The following is a 22129-nucleotide window of genomic DNA, read 5'->3' as shown; positions in this document are numbered from 1 at the left end:
GTAATATATTGTTCCTTCCTTCCAAAAAGCTGCTGAAAGCCAGAGACTGATCTGAATACTGTATTACCGCATATAACAACTGCCAGGGATCTATTTTACTGACATCATTAATGTCTTCCATTATCCAAATCCATTTTGTCTGTTTTTTGTAAATTTCCCCATTGTGGGACTAATAAAGTATTATCTTATCTTATCTTAAATTCTTATTAACGTGCTAGTAGTTTTCTTCTTCACTGCCTTTGCAGACACACAAGTACTCTACTTTGCCCATTGACACCCCTTACTATAGATGAGTGAAGTAGCTTGAAATGTGTGTATGTGTGCTTTCAACATAGCTTCCCCAACACTGCTGTTACCAGCGTTCTAAATCTCTACAGGATAACTATAAATGAAAATGTCCTTTCAGTTAAAATGATTGCCTCATATAATTTTTAGTTGTCACTTTATGACCTCACCTTGTCTTACAGTCTCATGAACATGACAAGATGTAATGTAATGTTCACTAGCTAGGCTCAATCTATATACAAATACTAAACTACTGTAAAACAAGTGCTAGCAGGTTATGTAACTGTTAACAGCAGTTTTTCCTCACGTTCTTTCTGGCCTCTGTTTTCATTTTCTTTATTGATAGCATGAATTCTTTTTTTTCCTGAAATATATTTCAGCCTTAATGTTCCTCTTAGTTACCTTGTATCTGAATCACCGCAATTGTCACATTTTAGCTTATTGCAGAGCGGGAATAAACACACACATTTCAGCTCCAGAGAGGTTCCAGTATTATTTGAGACAGGCCTTGGGTAGTTATCTACACTATTCCCCTCACAATGACAGCCCTCAAACACATTTAAGTTATATGACATGGTATATGTTATATGAATTGCATGGTATACCACAAGAATAGTTTATTATATTTTGCCCTTAGAGGTATTTTACACGTACCATTTGTTCTTTTGTTGAATATCTTAATAACACATCTGGCTCAAATGAACTCAAATGTTTCTGATTACCTCCTCCATCTCTGAAAATGTAAAAATGTCTATTTGCTATTGAAATCCTCTACCAAAGAAATAAAAATCACACTTTGGTCTCCTCTTCTTCTTTTTCAATCAGTCTTGAAAATAGCTTTTATTCAATAGACAAAATAATCACAAGCATAGTCAGCAAGAGAACAGAATGTGCCAGAGAAACAGTGAGCAGAATACAATATAAGTTTTGTACTTTTCTACAGTAGCTGCTGGAAATACCTAAAGAAAAGACAAAACAGTCTTTACTAATCTGGGAGCATTTTCTCTTGCAGGTCAATGTGATTCTGATAGAATCATCCAATCTTCTTTCATTTTTTATTTTTTTTTTTGTCTTGATTTCACAGTGAATCTGCATTTACTTTGTGTTTCTTTGTGAGGTTACAAAAGACACAATTTATAAGTCTGACACACCCTCTGGCTGCTTCAGAACTTAGCATGGCTTCCTGAACACAACTCCTTTATCATTTCCTGCTTAAAACCCTGAAATTGTAATCGGAGATACACAGGCACCGCCACAACAGTAAAAGCAGAGGCACAAGCCATTGTACAATAATTTATATTTCATCTCTTTTTCATTAACTTACTCAACTGCAGACATAAAACCTCATCACCCTGGTTTTGCATGCTTTATGTGTGGCTGTTTTTTTCAGTCTGCAACATCTGTGAGTAAGTGTTTCTCTGTGTGTGTGTGTGTGTGTGTGTGTAAGTCCATAGGAAACAAAAGGGCCAGCTCATGTGCATTATCCTCCCCTGATAAAAAGGGAAAACATGAACCCATTAAGGCCTCAGGGCTTATCTATTAGCCGGGAACAATCTCAATGACCTTTCTGTCTTTGCTAATTTCACACAATGGCCTGACCTTTAAGCAAGTCTGTCGCAGACATGCGGCTAGTTAAGGATCTTTGCCGCAACAATGCCGCTTTATCCTGCCCGCAGACGATAGAGAGAGCTGTAATTATCTCCTCTATTATTACTGAGGCTCTTGGTTTTTCTATTCTCTATCTCTAGAAAGTTCGTATTTAAATGATTCCTTTTTCACTTATTGTAATTCAAAATTCATGCCTGTATGTAAATAATCTATATAGAGCTCTCAACTGATGAATAATCATGCTTCAAACTCAATTTCAGACGTATTGTAGTGTTGCATTTTTGATCAGAATCAAGGGATTAAGTTAAAAGCCACAGGGTTGTAGAGAGATTGCTCCTAAACTATTAAATGCGTGTTTGCTCCTCAGTGGCTGAAAAAGTACTTTACTTTACTTGAGAAAAGACAATGTTAAAAACAGTCAATCGCAGGTAAAAGCCCTGCATTCAAAATGACACTTAAGTAAAGGAACGAATTATTATATTATCTGTAAAATATACTAAAATGTACCAATAGTAAATGTATTGTTTCTCCAAAAAAATCGCCCTGAAATGTTACTATTTATTGCATTACTGGATTGTTTAAGGAATATTTCAACATTATTGGAAAACACACTTATTCTATGTCTTGCAGAGACTTAGATGAAATGACCAACATCACTGTCATGTCTGTAAGGTAAATATAAGGCTAGCAGATAGCAGCCAGTTAGCATAGCTTAGCATAAAAAACTGGAAACTGAGGGAAACTGCCAACCTGGCTCCACCCAAAGGAAACTAAATCTGCCCACCAGAACCTCTAGAGCTCACATTATACTTTGTTTAAATTGTATAGAACCTAAAGAAAAAACATGTCAACTAGACAGTTTTGGAAGTGCTATCAGGTGGATTTGGTTTGATAGATACATAGATATGTTCTGCATTTTCTTCAATATACCAGGTATTTATGATGTGCTGTCTGCCAAATGGGAAAAAAAGGTCTTATCTTTCAATTTGTGGCATTGCAGAAAGTTTGTTCAAGCATGTCTTCACACTGCATTTGTCTTCTTCACTTTTCTCAACAATCTGGTCATTTGATTTCCCTCAGCAGCTCCTTTAAAGCAACAGAATAGAGGCTTAAGGATGAGCATAAACTGAGCCCTTTTTCCTCCATGGCTTCATTTAATTGACTAATCTGCTCTGCCCTGCCCATGAGCGCAGTAAGCCAGTTGTCGACTCAAAGAGGCCCCTCACTTCAGATGAAAGAAGAAAAAAAATCCAAGACTGGAGCTGGATTTCACCCTAAACAGAGAGAGACTTCTGAATTCTATTAAGATGTATGAGAAGACAGTTGCCAAAGCCATTTAATCGCGCTTCCGTTCTGCTTAATCCTAGGCCGGCAGATGTGTGCCTGTAGGTGAAGCGGGACAAGGGGATGATGAGTCATGTAGCCAGCAAGATGAGGAAACTGGGAAAACAAAAAGACACGCAAAGACATATCCTCCTCCTGCAGAAGAAAAACTATGAAACAGGTGACAGGGGAATGAATCAATTTCCATGTAAAAAGCTACTCTTTTTTTACATTTGTCACTTTCGCACATTTACAATATGTGCACAGACACAAAGGTTGCATGAGTAGGCACTGGATATGGTAGGCCCTAAATTTAGATGCTGAACCCTTCTGTCACCTCTCTCTCACACATTTTGTTTTTCTCTTTCTCATTGTCTCTCTCTCTGTGACACAGTCTTTGTCTTCTCTGCCTTCACCTGCTATCATTGGAAACATAAAACAGGGGGCATAAATCGTGCGGAGGACTTGTAGGAGAGGCAATGTGTGTAGCCATAATTTAGCACGATGGACAAGGGAGAGGTCGAACACCTCTGGATAAAGTTCCTGACATACGCATTGTGATACTGTGCAAATGGCAGCTATGACTAACGGCTAGTTTGTGCTCGTCCTTTGCGCCACTCTATTTATCCATATTGATTCTGACCCGGACACTACTTGCCTTTCCTGCTGAAAGCCATGAGGACCCACTCAAACTGCAATCGACATCTCTGAACGCTGCAAGGGTGAAAACTGGGGAATGTAAATTTCGAGGTCAGGATAATACTAGGACCAAGTACATTGTGTTACTTGTTCTGCACACCATCCATAACATAGACTCACTCAATCATTGACATTTTGGTCCTGAGGCCAATTCATATAGAAAAACAGCACAAGCATTATACAGTATATATGTTACCATTTCTCCAGGAAAACCGATGAGAGAATACTGGCAAGGTTTTCAGGAAAATACCAAAATAGTGGTCCCCCGAAAACATAACCTCAGGCCTGATGATTACTGCCTGATGATTACTTTAATATTTTTTGAATAATTAGATGTTTTAATTCATGATTAAAACATTAAAAAATCATACATTCCCACGTGATCAGTTCAAAGGTATGCAATTACCATTGATATAACACATTTGTGAAGCTTGAGACTGCAAATGTAGCATCTTTGCTTCTCTAATGATTTAAATGATTCCTCTGGATATATGATGTGTTATTGATCTACAAATTGCATCAGGACTAAAAAAAAAATCTGTCAATGCTTAAACAATAATGGAACCTCTTATTATCCACCAATACAATATAATAATACAAAAAAATTCATTTGGCAGGTCTATCTGTCTAACATTTGCTGCTCGTCATGCAGGCCAATGAATACGTATGAAAACAGCATTTAGTGACAGCTGCATTCTATAGAAACACGCAGGACACGGTGTCATTATAACTCCTGACATTAGACTGAGTGCTTGCTACATAATAAAAGTGACTGTTGTAGCTATGTGCAAGCCAATTTAACATTAATAGCATGAAGCAGACAGAACAGCATGGGTGTGTTATTTTAACTGTCAGTAAACTCCCATTATTAATACATAATAACCAGCCATCGGCTTTATAAATAAGTAAGTACGTGAGTGAGTTAAAAAGTAAGTTAAAGGACAAATCTGCATTTTTAAAAAAAACTATATTGCATAAATGCATATATTTTTCTTACTGATTAATGGTCACCATTATCATCTTTAAGCCTGTGGATTAATGATGTTGAGTTATTTTGGGAAATACAGGAAATAACTGACTGAAGACAAGTCAATTCAAGTGTTGATACCAATATGTTATTTTGAATGCAATGCAAAATCACATTAACAAGTTAGCAACTAGCTGATCAACATAGGTAGAATGACTACTGCACAGGTGGCTGGAAACACAACTTCAAACAAATACAAATTTTGCTCTGTGTCTGCTGGATGTGTAACTAGATAATTTTTTAGCCATATCAACATACTCCACATCTTACACGTTAAACTTGGAAATCTGACCCCAAGAGGCCAAAAAAAAAAAAAAGTAACTAATGCAACTTTAAGATCTGAGGATGTAATTTTTCCTTGATGATAGTATAGATAGTGCTCAGCCAGCACACTCTCTGCATTTAACAGTACAGTAATAGGTACATACAGTATAAGTAACACATTATGTTTCAAGAAGCTCCTGTTCATTTTTAATGCAGGTAGAGAAACATAACCCTCAGGGGTCAGAAAAACACCTGTCACCAGCCATTCGTGTCATTTACATGGAAAAGAGATTCTGGGAGCAGAGCAACTGGGAGCACAGAACAATGTGAGGAATTCATAATGTAGGGAGCTGTGTGACCTGCTAGAATTAAAATGAAACTTAAAAACATTTTTTTGTTCAGAGGAAAAAGGAAACATGGAGAGAATCAAAGACAAAAATAAATTATACCAACATGTTCGCTAAGACTATAATTCTCTCCTTCAATTTAGTTTGTTTTGTTTTTTATCAGACTACAGCATTTTCCTTATTTTTCAGTGCAATGCTTGCCCTACATAATATATGAGAGTTTAGAATGTGCCTTATAAATATATAAGGTTTACTTTACATGGCTTTTGTTACATGATGAATTCTTGAATCATAGTGTGTGATTAGGTTTGACAGCTGCTCATATACAAATTCCCCTGTCACCATGATTGTCTTTGATCTTTTTCTCATCTATAAATGCATGCAAAATCAAGCTTCAAAGATACATACAGATCTAGACGAGTAACTGTCGTGCTAAAGAAAAATATGTATAAAAGTAGCATTCTTTCATGATGTAAGGATGGATTCAGTGGAGCACAAAGTGAAAACCTGAATTTTTATCAAAAAAGGAAAAGTGAAATATCACATTGACATGAGTATTCAAATGCTTTGCTATGATGCTTGAAATTTAGCTCAGGTGCCTCTCATTTCACTGGATCGTCTTTGAGATGTTTCTACACCTTGATTGGAGTCCACCTGTGGTAAATTCGATTGATTGGACATGATTTGGAAAGGTACACACCTGTCTATATGAGGTCTCACAGCATACAATGCATATCAGAGCAAAAACAAAGCCATGAGGTTGAAGGAACTGCTTGCAGGGCTCCAAGACAGGATTGTGTCGAGGCATAGATCTGAGAAATCGCAACAAAAAATTCTGCTGAAGGTTCCCAAGAGCAGTATGGCCTCCATGTTTCTTACGTGGAAGAAGCTTAGAACTAGGAGTCTTCTAAGAGCTGGCTGCCCAATGGTCACTCTGGCTGAGCTCCAGAGATCCTGTGTGGGATCAGAATTTCTAAAATTCTGTTTTCTTGTTGTCATTATGTGGTACTGATTGCAGCTTGATAAGGTAATTTTTTTGTTTTGTATGGTTTGGTTATTAGTATGAGGCTGTGAGAAAAGTGAATGTTTCCTGAGTGCACTCTATCTAGTTTGAAATACAGGACAAACCAAGAGAGGCCAAGTCAAGAAATGCAGCTCCACATCTTGAGGGCAATCCAACAATTTCTGTCCATAGTTCAATCAATAATTTAACCTATAACTTTTGAATCTTAACATCTGTTAAAAAAAAACCTAAAACAAGAAAAAAAACAAGAACAAAAGATGAGTCTAGCAAATGTGCTGTAGGCGAACGGAACTGTCTTTACTGTTCTGAACACAGTTCAGAATAAAAAAAATTGACTGTGCCCCGTGTTGAGGGGGGGCGGCTTTTTTGTTGAAATCAAGAGTTCATTGTGCATAGGTGCAGCGTGTTCTGCTTGATGTACTTTTACTTGACCCTAGATTCTGCAAATTTGTGATTTGAGTATGTATTTATTTTTTTCTTTGCTTTCCATCTTGTTTATTTGGTCTTATTTAATTGGGAACAGTACAGAATGAGCAATTTGATTGTATCTGCTAAAATAAAAATAATTTTCCAGTTCATAAGCCTGTGGCATTGTTTTATATTTCTCAGGTTTAAAATGACATCAATATCTGTAGTTTTTGTTGATGGTTTTATTTGTTAATGTCTCAGTGTCAGTATGATATTAGGTATTGATTTCACTGGAGACAGTCACTGTGAAAAAAGAGAATTTAAACTTTTTTAAAAAAGCTCAACAAAATAAACAGTCAGTGACCTTTTCTTGTACAGCAGGAAAAAAAATGGAAAAATCTCACCTCATCTTCTCAGGACTTTGGATTCTAAGTGTATCTCTACTATGTTTGGCAGCAGTCTGTGCACATCTCTCTCAGACTGAGTAAGGGCATCTAATCGGAGGAGGATTTCCATACCTGCCTCCTGCCTCCGGTAATCTGAAGTACATCACACGTCTGGCTGAGCTTTATTTCAAGAGTCTAGAAAATAGATAAGCAAGTGACATAGATGGAGATAACACTAATCCCAGAGTGGCATCAGGTTGAAAGGAGTGGCCACTGCACAGCGACAAAGTAATGAAGGGCCCGGGGGCCACAGCAAAGCCGCACTGAAATACAAGGAAGGAGAGAGGGGAATATAGAGAAAGGAGAGAGATAAGAAAAGAGGCTGGGAGAGAAAGCAGTAAGATGATAGATGAGGACACAGAATGAGGGGAAAAGGAAGAGAAGGAGAAAAAGATACAGAGAGGGAGAGTAAGAAGGGTGAAGGAGACAGAGGAAAAAGATTTGTCGTAGAGAACTCTAAGTCTGTGGGCACGTCCACTGGAGGAGTGTGTGCTGTATTATTACAGCCATATAATATACTGTGCTGCCAGGTTAAAACTGCTCACCATGGACATCCTAAACTTTCTCCCACTGTCTATATAACTGCTAGCTGGTATAATACAGGTACTGGAACAGGCCCTAAAATTGGTATTTTGTCACTCATTTGAGAACTGCCTCCTGGACCCTGAATGACAGAACAGCATTTTATTTGTCAGTGATACAAACGACTATAACAGTGCATGGACTCTGCAAGACTGATTTAGCTATCATTAGAGAAAGAAATAGTTGCTTATTTACACATCCACCAACATGGAGCAACATTTTCAATTATGACATTTTCCAACCAAATAATGCAAAGGTACACAACCTGAGCAATATAGTTCTGCTCTGATGTGATAGTTTTGGCCACATGGTAAACAGTTGCCCTTTAGCATTAACAATTTGAGTCCTTCATAATATAACCTGCAGGGATGTAACAGTGGTAGGTGTACCAGACGTTCGTCATAATAGAAACAATAAAAAAATATGTGGTAAAGCTTATGGAATGGTCACAATTTGGTGGGGTTTAGGTTCAGAATGTGCTTAGTGACGTTTAGGAAAAGGTCATGGTTTGGGTTCAAATAAGTACTTCCTTATGGTAACCATGGTGATTCAAGTGTTCATGGATAAAAGAGACAAAATGGATAAAAGGAACAAATTTCACCATAATTTTGACAAAGGAAATGAACAGAAGTATTTTGGTGCTCACAGGAAAATGTCTGACTCTAACTGCTTAATGCAATGTTCATCAAGTTTGTCAGTCAAGACTGGTCATCATCTACTGGTATAGGAACTTGTTAAGAGGATTGACCTTATGCTAAGATTTGTGGTACTAAAACGACATCACTCTATTCTCTACTCTCTAGCCTTTGCTTCAGAGACCACTTCATTGTGGTGTTTTGCATTCTATATGTTGAGAAACAAAAACAAACCAAAAATAGAGAGAAAGAGACTGCATTTCAGCAGTTGACTGAATTACAGCAACAGATTTACACTCTTCCCCACCTACCATATTGTGTGTGCAACCCCACTCACAGCCTCTGTCTGGTTATAGTGACAAGGACGGGGAATGACAAATCTCTGCAGAGCACCATCTCTGTGACAGACCTGAATAAAATGTTTGACTAAAGTGTCAAATATTTGAACTCCTTGAACCCCCTGACGTGCTCTTGATCTATCTCACCAGACAGTCTCAAAAGTGAACATGACACCCCGGCAGAAAGATAACAGAAATCAAGCTCTGTGTTCAAGCTGTCTTGCTGTGATTTGGAAATGACTATGAATTATTTGAATCAGAATTATTCAGTAATCAAAGCAGTTATACTATCTCAAAAGTTATATTAAGTTAAATATAATTTTTAAGAGTATGAAGATAGATGGATCATCCCTCTGAATTTCATCAACTTTGTCTTAAGTAAGAAATAGTGTCTGAGATTATTCGGCCCTTTAATCAGTGCATGTGAGCATAGTGCATTTATTTTGGGTATTGGCAATTGCTGAAATTTCCCATTTATTTCACTTTTACCTGGTGTTTACAATTTTTCCATCTCGGGTAGAGGAATTGATTGTGACACTAAAATAAATCAAGTCCCAGTGGTTTTCACAGAAACTTGTGAATAAGGTGTGTGATTGTCAACAAGACTGTTGCTGCTGTTTAACACAAACCAGCTGTCACACATTCACCTCATTATCCATACTCCACATCTGCAGCCAGGAAAGAGTCTCTGTTCTCTGTCCTTGTTTCATTTATGGAACAAAAATATCAATTCCTTCTCTGTTGTTTCAGTGCTGTAAAATGGCACAAAGGCCACTTCTACATGCAGCCATACCACTGCAGCCATAACCTGTGCTGTCTTTGAACTATTGTGTGTAACTTTATTACATGTGCTGTTCTGTAACTGTACCTATGAGTCAGTTGTGATCTAAGGGACTGAAAATGAGTTTTATGCTAACTCAGTGCAATACAACAAATTGAAGTTATATGTATGCATGTATGTTTAATATTCTACATGGCCCCTTACAAAAAAAAAAAGAGTTGTGATCAGGATATGTTATGATGGGGAAACATAAACTTGTCAGTGCTCTGTGGTAGATTAACTGTATCATGGTGACAGGGCTGGAATGACTCCTGTGTCAGGGTTTGAATGTTTTCCTGTTTTATTTTGGTAATTTTGTCTTGTCTTCCTGTTTCCTGTTCCTTGGTTATTCCAGTTGTCTTTACTTCCTTGTCTTGATTACTGTCCCCGCCCTAATGAGTTTCACCTGTGTCTCATTATCTCCTTTGTCTAGGTGTATTTAGTCAGTGTCTCTTCCTCTTGTCAGTTGCCAGATTGTCTTGTCCCTCATGTCAGCTTTCCAGCATTGTTTCCAGTTTAAACTCTTTGTGTTTTTGACCATTGCCTGAGTACCTGATTTTGGATTTTGCCTGTTGCCTTTTGATACTGTTGCCTGATCGGACTGCCTACTTGTGTACTGGACTTTTGCTTGGAATAAAGAACCTGAACTGTGATTGTGTCTGAGTCCTGCATTTGGAGTCCTGCCCTGCCGTGTGCTTGATATCCTGTTTGTTGTTAGGTCCCTTTTGACCCCCAATATAAGTCAGTGTCTTTGGATTCTGACCTGTTGGTCTGCCAAAAGAAATAATATATTTTAGTGAGAAATCAATTACTAAATAAAATACTAGATATAATATTCTCTGATATTAGATATAAAACTAGATAAAATAATTGGCCACATAATTGATAATAAAAATTATGAGAACATTACAGTCCAAGGTTTGCCTTAAATCCATAGGCCACTGCATTAAAAAATACATTTTGACCTTTGCTTATAGTGCCTCCATCAGGCCGGTGACTGAATATTACAAACCCACATGGTTCCAAAATCCACCTTTGTCCCATACATATAGAGTATATATATATATATATATATATATATATAAACATAAATACTTTGAGCAGGCCCAGTGATACTGATTAGGAATCATTACCTATATTTGTAACTGAGCATTTGCAGTAAAATTGGTGTCAAAATTTTGAATAACACAAACTCCAACACAAAACTCTGTTGAAAGAGTCTTTAGTATATTCGCAGTAAGGGTTTAAAGAGAATGCGAGAGAGACAGTGAGAGTTAAAAGTGGGCCGCAGGCTGACATATGCTTAACACACTATTGTGCTTCATTTATTACAGCAACACAGCTTCAGGAAGCCTTTAGTTGGCTTTAATTATTAAATGAATTATTTATTCATATATTAACAACATTTGATAGCAGGAAACCTGCCAGTCAAAACTAGGCCTCTTCATTACTAAGGATTACTAGCTGAATATTTACAATGGCAAGAGATGGGACTATTCAACTCTGACAACTGTACACCACCCATGCAGTCCATGTATGGATTAACACAGGCCTTAAATGCAGTCAGAGTCAGAGACAGCTTCAGGACACACTTCAGTAATGTTTGCAATAGTTGTGAGTTGATGACTGGCCATGGTAAATGCAGTGCAAGAAAAGAATCAGTTTTTTTTTTCCTTTTTGTTTTTCTTTCGTTGTTGTCTAAATTACTGACCAATAAATGAATTTGTTAATGCTTGTTATTGCATTCAGGTGAGCTCTACAAGACTCATTATTAGCTTAAGTTATTATGACCATCATCTATCTATAACATAAAAACACCGACTCAGATGGGAAAAGCACTCTGTCTCTATACTTGCTGCAGCATTACTTATGATGAATCCATCAATTCTCACTTGTTATTTATGATACCTTAACAATATCACACAACTACATACATCACAACCCACTTTTTAATTAGGATTGAATAGCTTATGTCACAATGATGGAGAACAGGTTGGGATGGGAATATTAATGTGTAGTGGAAGCCATCGAGCTGTCACCCATCACGCATCAACTCAGCATCTATCCTCCCTTAGTGCTGCAGCAGCTCTACCCCCCACCCCCCGCCCCAAACACACACACACACACACACACATACACACCCAGATGGAAAGAAGTGAAACTGTCACAGTCAACTTATGCCTCTCTATCAACTCACCGGCACACCATGATTGTCTAAAATGAGAGAAAATTAACTTTATTTCTTTGAAGCTGTGGAGATGTAGCACATAAGCAACACTTAATGAAAGTAGCAAAAGTGGGACTAATGCAGTTGCAACATATGCTGGAGTAAAAAAGGCCATTCATATTATATGAATGTGCAGTTTCTCCACAGCTGCCATGATACCGCTCACGCCTTGTAAAATCCTTGTATTTCCATTTTTGAAACTCTCACTCTATTTGACAGGTGACATTGTCCCCCAGGTATCACTTTATGACCTGGGACCAAGCCAAACTACTGAATATGTATTATGAAACTGTCAAATATGCCACCGAGTCTTTTTGTGAATGGCTGAAAAGCTGACTTTTTTGGGGGGATACAAGGAATTGGCAGGATATTCATGTAATATTTATGGGTGAAAGCACGGTAGAGAGAGAGAGAGAGGTTTACAGAGGTGTCAACAGCTAAGCTGCCTGTTGAAGCCTGTATGTATACACATCAAAGCACAACTTGATAGCTCAATTATCAAACCACACTCACTCCCAGCTAGCTCTGCATCGGCATCGTCGAAGTGTGCAAATAGGATATCTTCTGGTATGTGTCAAGAAAATGAATCCCCACCTTTTTGTTCACTTTAGAAAAAATAATAATTAGAAGAAGTTTGAGTCTGATGAAGCTGAGCCTGAAAAGTGTGTCATCACTGCTGCATCAGCTCAATTCCAAACAGAGTCTCTGCTTTTTTCTTATTTCTCCCCTACTCTCTCAATCCTCCAATTTTTCAAGAGCATCAGAATGCTAATCTCATTAGCTTGTGGGTATGTATGTGTGTGTAAAAAATGTGTTTGGGGTTTTGTGCATGTCCCTGCATTTGAGTGCATTTGTTTGTGTGTGCGTTCAAGCACAGAATGACGCCTGCTTCCGTGTGTGTGTGTGTGTGTGTCTGCCAAAGTCAGCATGCTTTAATACAATATTCAAACGGTCCCATGGTGCTTTCACATCAGGGAAATATTAAAAGCTACTCTATAACCACTTCTCCCTGCTTCGCCAACTGTTCCGGCTTACATAGACTGAGAACTGGGCTTAATCATCAGACAGGGAGAGATTCCCTTCAGACCTGCCAAGTGAGCTCAAACCCCAGCATAGCATTCTGCAACTCTTCCACAAGGCTTGATATTTAATGCATAGGTGCGGCAGCAGGCAGTGATGGACGGGAGGGAGAGCTGAAGTTGACGTCTCACTGGCCGAATGCAAAGCCATCAAAACAGACCCCACCGTCTGTGAGACACATCCCGCGAGGAGAGGGGGAGAGGGGTGGAGGGAGAGAGAGATGGCTGAGGAAGCGTGATGATAAGTGTGAAGGTGACTGAAAGAAGGAGAGACAGGGTGGAGAACGAAGAGGAAAGAAATATGGAAACTACTTCTATCTCAGTGTTTCCTGTGAAAGATGGTAAAGGATAAGGACGTTCCTGAACTTTTTGCCCTTGGACAACCAACAGTGGAATTTGATGTGTGAAGTTTATTAATGTCACACTCTACCAGTTCCCTTAATTTATCATTTATGTAAACTGAGGATGTAGAATAACTCTTCTTTAGCTTTATCCAGGATCAAAATGAATCTGTAACGTGAAGATACTGTAACGTTTCTGCTTGAAAAGAAGGCTAGGGTGAAATTTCAGCACTTACATAGCATACTTTCTCCAAAACAGGTTTAATACCCAATTACTAACTGAAGGTTCACCTTTCTTATCCATCTCCACACTATTAGAACTGTTGGGTGGGTTTGTAGAAGTTGTCTCTGATAAGCCACAAAGTTCTGCCTGAGGATTTTCAACGGGTCAGGCATAAAGTTCATATCCTGCAGCTAAGCTGCCTGAAAGACTTACATCAAGGTAAGGAAGTCCATGCATAATAATTTACTTATATTAACTTCCAAAAGGCAGGTACAAATACACAAATACAGCACAAATACATTATCCTCGTAAAGTAACATGGTAAAGGAACAAGTAAGCTTTGACAGTGAGAGTGATTACAGGTAAGGTAACCATTAATGTGCTGCTTATAAATGACATCTAATATCTAAAAATATTGTAGTTTGACAAGCAATTAAGGCAGTTCACGCTGATACACAATCCGGACTGTTGGTAGCAAGATTCAAAATAAATGCATCTACACTCGTTTTAACTACTAAAACTTCACCCTGTGCAATATTATACATTCATCAAAGTGGTTAACAGTACAAATAATAGATGACTCTGACATATCTTTTTTTTTTTTTTAAACATATGTTGATACCTAATCAAATAATACAATGCCAAAGCTGTGCTGTTACAACAGCTTAGATCTTTTTGATTAGATTTCTCTTTTGATCACCCAGCAGTCATGTTTGCAGGACAGTAGGTAGTAGATGCATTTTTAGCAGGTATAACAGTAAGATTAATCTCATCCACACATCAAGGTTTTTACACTTGAGGATTCACTCAGTGAGCTATTCATCATTACAGACATCATCGGTCAGTCAGTGTCTAAAAGTGAGGATGATAACATTTGATGTGTATTTCTTAATCAGATCAAAGCTTTCAAAATGCAAAAGCATCTTCTGGATAAAGGCACATGTCAAGCTGACATGTGATGCATTGGTCCATTGTTGTCCATTAATCCTCTCCAGGTAACAGTAACACAGTACTGACAAGTGAAGGAAAGTACATAAGAGATATAATGGAATTAATGTCAGTGGTAACTAATACTGAATGATTCCACCTCACCTGACAGATGTGTTAAGTTGCCAGAAAGTAGTTAGATATGTCACTAAGTGAATATTGTGAGTTTTACAGGCCATAATGATGCCAGGCAAGGAACAGTTCATTTTGGGGTAATCTAATCCTGATATAAATTTTCAGTAAGTTGGGTAAGATAACCTGCTCAGTTACTTTAGAATATCTAAAATTCCAAGCAAGTCGGCTTCTTAAATTTAAATTGGTTACATTTGAAGTCGGTTAAGCTCGGAGAGCCTTCAGCAGGAACAACAGTGGGATGTATGAAATTTGCCTCATGTGCTGCCAGATTCAAGCGATGCAAAAATCAATTAGACTGTGACCACATGGATGAAGAGTAAACTGAGAGAAACAGAATCCAGCAGCTGAGCAGCTCCATTATTACACTGTTAATGTCTTACAAAAGATTCACAATCTATACTCAGATGATATCTTATACTTGAATTATGTAGCTAGGTGCAACTTTAATTTTCTATTCCATATGCAAAATGCTTTCATTTTTAGAGAGGAATGTTGCCACAATCCTTTATGGTGCATTTAAGAAAATGCACATAAAATAAATGATTATCATTATTTATTTTTATTTTACAAATCTAACTTTGAAGCACTCATGAATTGCTTTAAATGTGCAATTTTTAATGGGTTTCAACACGTACACATTTGTGTTCATTATATTTGTATACTAAAGCATCATAATATATTTGATATATATGATATTGTGGTGGCTATATATGATATATGATATAGATATATATGATATTATTTATGCTTCTGCACTATGTGTCTGTGAGGGGCATAAAGAATAACTGACACAACTACACATCATAAATGTATTTAGTGTGAAATTTGTCAAAAATTTACTCAACAGTTTGTGAAACCAACTCTTTCTCTGTGTGCATGTGTGCTCATTCTGTCCATCCGCTTAGCTGAGGTGAGGATGTGGGCGTATTTACAAAAGCAAGATGCATTAAAGTGCAGTGGGAACAGACTTAGTGAATAAATCATGGTGCACATGGAACATGCAACATAAACTTTCACTGAAACTTCTGCTCCACTGGAGAGAACGAAACGAGCGGCAGATGAAAACATAAGATCTACGTGAGAATGTTCCTTAAATTCTCCTTTTCCTTTCGGCTGTTCCCTTCAGCGGTCACCACAGCGAATCATCTGCTTCCATCTAACCCTATCCTCTGCATCCTCTTCTTTCACACAGCTAACTTCATGTACTCTTTAACTACATCCATAAATCTGCTCTTTGGTCTTCCTTCTGCCTGGCAGTTCCAACCTCAGCATCCTACTACCGATATATTCACCATCCTTCCTCTTTACATGTCCATGTCCATCTCAGTCTGTCCTCTCTGACTTTATCTCCAAAACATCTAACATGCGCTGATGTACTCATTCCTGATCCTATCCATCCTCGTCACTCCCAAACAGAACCTCAACATTTTAATCTGCCACCTCCAGCTCTGCCTCTGTCTTTTCCTCAGGGCCACAGTCTCTAAACTGCTGGTCTCGCCACCGTCTTGTACGCTTTTCCTTTCATTCTTGCTGATACTCTTTTATCACACCGGACACTTTTCTCCACCCATTCCAATCTGCTTGCACACGCTTCTTCATCTCTTTTCTACACTCTCTGTTGCTCTGAACTGTTACATTCCTTAAATGAATACATGAAAAACAAAGTATAATAACTGCTGCCATATTCCCATCATGTTTTCTAAATTGTTTTTCATCATTTGGGGTTTGAGCAGCAGTCTAGATGCATCATCTTGTTGCACCCTCTTTCTTCGCAGTGGTTTTAGTGGAAACTGATGAGAGACTTAGTACCACCTCTTGAGAAACCAACTCCTGATATTCACAGTAGTCAGCAGTCAATGGAAAAACACAGTCACATTTTCTTTTGACAAATTTCTTGATATTCAGCCAAAAGGTTGCACCTCATTTCAATGGAAGCCTCTTTCCCAAATCATAAATCGTAACTACAGTGTCAAATACTGCCTGAAGTTTTTACATTTACTGCGTGCAGGACATGCAGTGGTATAAAACATACTGACGTCTAACTACTTATTTAACAAAATGACATGGGAACTGACGGTAAAGTTACGGGCAGCGATAGGTAACCTGAAGCGAACAATATCCAGACTGCAGTATTTCTGTGCTGTATTCATGCCTCTTCATGGTCAGAAAGTAACTCACTGCAGCACACACACACACACACACAGACCTGCTGTGCCTGCTGCCTCAAAAATTAAATGCATCACCGTCTGTACAGCAGACTGCTAACAGTGTTTAAAACCTTTCACGAGCTGGAGGTCGAACTGCAGCTTCAACTGCTGAACACACGCCGGGCCAAACAAGATCTCAGCATGACATGGATGACACCATATCGTGAATTGTTATGGCAAATATATAAGTCCATATTTCATCAGGAGGGTTGTGTGGGGGAGATTTGTGTATCGATGGGAGCAGTTGTTAGAGCCCCATCTCCTCCGCGCTTTCAGCGCTGCTGCTCAACTCCTTGACAAACAGCATACTGAGCTCATCGTTCATCATTCACTATACTATGTTCTCCCAACTAGAGAGTAACCTGAGGTTGACCCTGCACAGTTAAAATTGTGGCTCAATATAAAGAAAAGAGAAATGACCTGATGTAGTTCATCAATCAGAGATGGGACATACATTCAAAGTTGTGTGTCCTCATTAAAACCTACCTGTCTTTGTGTGAGAGAGAGTGTGTGGGTGTGTATATTTGTGTCCTCAGAGGCCCATTGTTCAGTCCATTGGTCATACTGCTCACTTTAAATCACCCCATCAACTTTAATACCCACTATGAGTTGATACACCCATCATCAAGGTCAAGGAGACACACACACATACACATCTGATATGGTCTTTTTTTTCGGTCAAGGCGGTGCACACACCTTCACCGCACGCATGCACGAATCTCACCTGATCACACACAATCTCATTTTGTTGGTAATAGCCTTCACGTCTGTAGAGGACACACACCTACTGTACACACATTTTCAACAAGCTCCTTATGTTGGGGCGTTTGATCGATAGGTAATCCCTGATGGCAGTGGCCCCAGAAAAGGTCAGTGGACCCCAGCCAGATGCAAGGGGGAGGGCAGATAATGACAAACATCCATCTTGACATGGAAGGGGGCATATGAGGGGACACGAAAAACCACCGGGGTCTATGATATGTTGTGATGTGGTGTGTATGAGTGTTTTAAGCTGCTTCTCCAATTCGTATTACCTTGTCAGACAACCAGCCCAGCTGTGCTCAGGTTTTGATTATTTTCCCTTCTGCTAGCAGTGTTTCTCAGAAAATTGCCAATGTAGGACTGCAAACTGTAATGGTGTCATGTATCGTATTTTAATGGATCAGTACATCATTGCCGGATGGATTGCAATAGTACGTAGTTGTCATTACCGGAAAATGAAAAATAAATGAACCACAATTGAGGTGACAGGCAGCTTGTGAATCACAGTAGTGGTATTTTTGGAATCACTTACCGTGCAAAAGGAAAAAAAAAAATCTGTTAACCTCTCTCTCTCTCTCTCATGTGTCCTTTCACCATCCACCATGTAATTGTGACCCAACCTGGGACCTCAGTCAGGCAGAGTCCAAGTAATATTGAAACTAATTTGGTCCTGGTGCGGTCCCATTTGGTGTGTCTAATACTGTATGTAAGCGGACTCCCTTTCAGCTTCTCAGCCCTGAACATATGGTGCTCTAATCATCATGTTAGAAAATGTTGTTTGTTGAGGCGAGAAGTGTGAGAGTGTGAACATTGACAGGCAGGAAGAATGACAACTCTTTCTGACCACGACTTCTTGCTGATGGCCCACCATGTCGCTGCCAGTGTTGGCATTATCTCTCTACCTGGGGTCTGTTTGGCTGACTGCAGGATGGGTCTATCACTCCTCAAATGGATCACTGCGAGTCTCCCAAAGTCATGGAGAGAGTGTGCGTTAGCAGCTGACAACTTTTGGACAGCTCCCACTTTCCAATTACATGTAGGAAACTCTATTATACATAGAGGAGATCAGGAGATGGTCACAGTCTGCTTAACTGTACTATGAAACCGGGCAGTAGTGGGAAATTTAATCTATAAGGAACATTTCAATTTTCCCACCATTAGCTTCCGGAGATTTTAATTAAGCATAAGCCATAAATCTCCATTTTTCCCCCATTTCTCTGCTGTCTTTTTCTACACTCAGTCAGTGCACTGCATAAAAGCATGTAGAGAATATGCAAACAAAATCTTTCGCTGCATTAGTTTCAGTACACATAGTAGTGTTAATATTATGGGTTGTGTGGTTTCACTGCAGTAAATATCCTACACCATACTGAGCCACAAATGCCTGCCCAACATGGGTTTTCACTATTTTTTACTCTCTAATGAGACAAAAAAGGCAGATTAATAATGGCTGCATACTGAAGGGATGAATTAATAAATTATAAATGACTGTCAGTCTGATCATTTCTACGCATTAGTATTATAATAATATGCTGTTTAAAACTATACCTATACACTATATTCCTGACATACAAGCTTAAAAATATCACTATATTTCAGTTTGCTGCTAAACTAAGGGACTGAGGGACCATAAACCCATGTTATAACTCACTTTATATTAGTTGTACAGTAATGTGGCAGTTGCAAACTTTTTAACCTGTGAAAAATCCTCCTGCCATGAATTCATTTCAGTAAGTGCTTTCAAACTGCTGAATGCTCTATAAATATTTCTTTAGGGGTCTTTTGGATAAATGTGTATCAAACTTTTATTGATTTTGGATTTTGTGTTATGATAACCATTTACTCAAATGTCAGCTTTTATTTTTACAGCCTCGTTCCTCTTTGTAATAATATCTGGACAACAACTCATGAATAATGCGTGTTCGTCCACTAACTGAGCATTCGCATGCTGATGTTTTTCCAATTATCGCACAAGCTGTAATTCTCTGGTGCTGCAGTTCAGGCTGGAAGTTATTAAAAAAAAAAAAAACAGAAGAGGGAGGGGGTGATTCACAGCCTTTATTTTCTCATTCTGGGCCAGCAACAGGGTTTAATATGATATTGCTCTCAATCTTGGGAGCAAATCTTCTCTCTTGTAAAAAATCAATACCTCACCTTTTTTCACGCTTTTAATTCTCTTGCATTCTCTTCCTCTGCTGCAATCTCTGCAGTTCCTCTCCTCTCCGTCCGATCCCCCTCTTTCCAAATGAGAAGACAGGGCAGTGGAGCAATCTCCATGCACCTCAAAGGGAGTGCTCTCGGCAGAGTAATCAGCGTTCCACTGACCCACCACCTGAGCTGACCCCCTCAGTAGATGTCCCTTCCCTTTCGGTGACCCGTTCTATCTCCTTCCTGAGTAATGGGCTCCAGCCTGAGTTCTCTGGTGACCTCTGGGGGCCCTCAGCCCTCTTCTCTTTCCTCTACACACATCTCTCTCTCTTTTTCTCTCGGCGGCCAATTAAAAAGCAGCAACAGCAGTGATAGAGGCCCCGCTGGTGCGAGTGATTGGACAAGTCCCAGCCTGCTCCCGGCCCGTGGTGTGAGTCATAGGCTGGTTCGTCTCCTTTGATCTCCGCCGACTTCCCCATGTCCAATAAATCATTTTCTCAGCGAGCGGAGCCTCTTTGACCGAGGCAATCAAGAAATTCCACTTTATCTGCTGCTGATATCAAAGCCAGCTTCGCCGTTAAACATTAAACTGTGATTTTGAGATGACCCCGGGATAGACTGGGCCGCTTGGTGAGCGGAGTCAGACGTGATTTATTGTATATGTGTGTGTGTGTGTGTGTGTATGAAAGATGGAGAGACCCACAGCACAGTACAATCACACAGAGGAAAACAGATTTACACATCCAAACAACAATCTGTGCCACCGAGATTAGTTGTCATTTTACAGCATTTTTGGAGAATCCTGGATTACAAGTGTGTCAGTGTAAGAGTCCAGTACAGTACAGTGTCTTAGGATCCAACAGAGGGAGCAGCTGGCCCAGGCACAGCCCTCTGCTCCCGTCATGTCCTCCCAAAAGCCTCAATCAACTCACAGCCAAATATCATGAATGACATGTTGGAAAAGAGAAGATTACAAAGACAGAAGGTTCTCAACCTAACTTAACCAAAGGTATCCTGACCACCAATATACTGAAAAAATCCATAAATATAACATCATTCTTTCTCCCTTAAAAAGGTCATATTTTGTCATGTATAGTAAAATTCCCTTTGTAATTGCCCTGAATCCAAGGTGCTGTCCATACGTCTAAAACTAAAATAAATACTTTGTCATTTATTTTCCTATAAATAAAGATTTTTATGTAAAGCACATTTACGCTCTACTACATTCCTATATTTATGGCATCTAAGATGGAGTGTTGTTGGTTACCAACAATAGTAGTTAATGACAAAAAGGCTAGACTGAAACCAAGAGAGTTTTTTACTCACTTTCTCTGGTATGATACGGTTAATTTCACACCTGTTTTGTATTACTTTGTATGTGTTTTCCTACTGAGGGGTGTTGTAGTATGTAGTATTGGTGAAAACGTTCCACAAACTTCATAAGCTGGGATGAAATTACAAACAGCATTTAGATAAAGAAAATCTATCATAGTTCCTGAACTGGAAAGACAACCCACATCAGGCCGTCAGTGAAAAATACCCTCCATTATAAAGACACTCTAATAGAGAAGCACATTGTGTCTCCCTAAAAAAAAACAAAAAAAACAAGCCACTAGCTCAATCACCGCAGATCACTGCGAGCCTTTATAAATCTCTCTCCATCACACTGAATCCATTCATGTTCAGCCTCTATAGACACACTCGGTCACTAGGTACAGATGAATGCACATACGCACTCATAAACACAAGCATTTAAGAGCTTGGCTGGTGTTTACAGATGTAAACATGCACACCTTAATGCACATGAAAAAAACACTTACACGATTGCACACACGCCGAAACATGCAAGATACATCCCCTTCATCAGCAGTGTCTCCATCTCCCTCCATGCTTGGATCTCCCCCAGTCAACAGCAGCAAATCCCCTCACAGCTTTTAATCAGATGGGCGACTATTGGAGCTTAGCTAATGAATGCACTGGGATAATATAATCTCAATAATCTCTATGAAGCCTTTAATTGAAGCATATGCTAAATGTGATGTATGACTTCATTAAGAACTGATGTCTTCTTTTATGTGATACTGTTAGTGACCTTGACTGGCTTAGTGCATCACTGTTGAGACAAAGGGCCAATCCTGTTAAAGCTATTCAGTCGAGCTGGCACATCACGGGCCGGCTAATGTTAATGTGATAACCTGCATTTCCCATTTAAGA

General features: G+C 39.0%; 1 protein-coding gene across 1 annotated transcript in view; it reads right to left on the bottom strand.

Moving 5' to 3' along the window:
* Positions 1-22129, bottom strand: part of brinp2 (bone morphogenetic protein/retinoic acid inducible neural-specific 2) — a 182126-nt gene that overhangs the window by 145915 nt on the left and 14082 nt on the right. The gene's annotated exons all lie outside the window — the stretch shown is intronic.

Source organism: Lates calcarifer, linkage group LG4 (assembly GCF_001640805.2).
Source record: "Lates calcarifer isolate ASB-BC8 linkage group LG4, TLL_Latcal_v3, whole genome shotgun sequence".
In the NCBI taxonomy this organism is placed as follows: Eukaryota; Metazoa; Chordata; class Actinopteri; family Centropomidae; genus Lates; species Lates calcarifer.
This window is presented reverse-complemented; position numbering and strand designations above follow the sequence as displayed.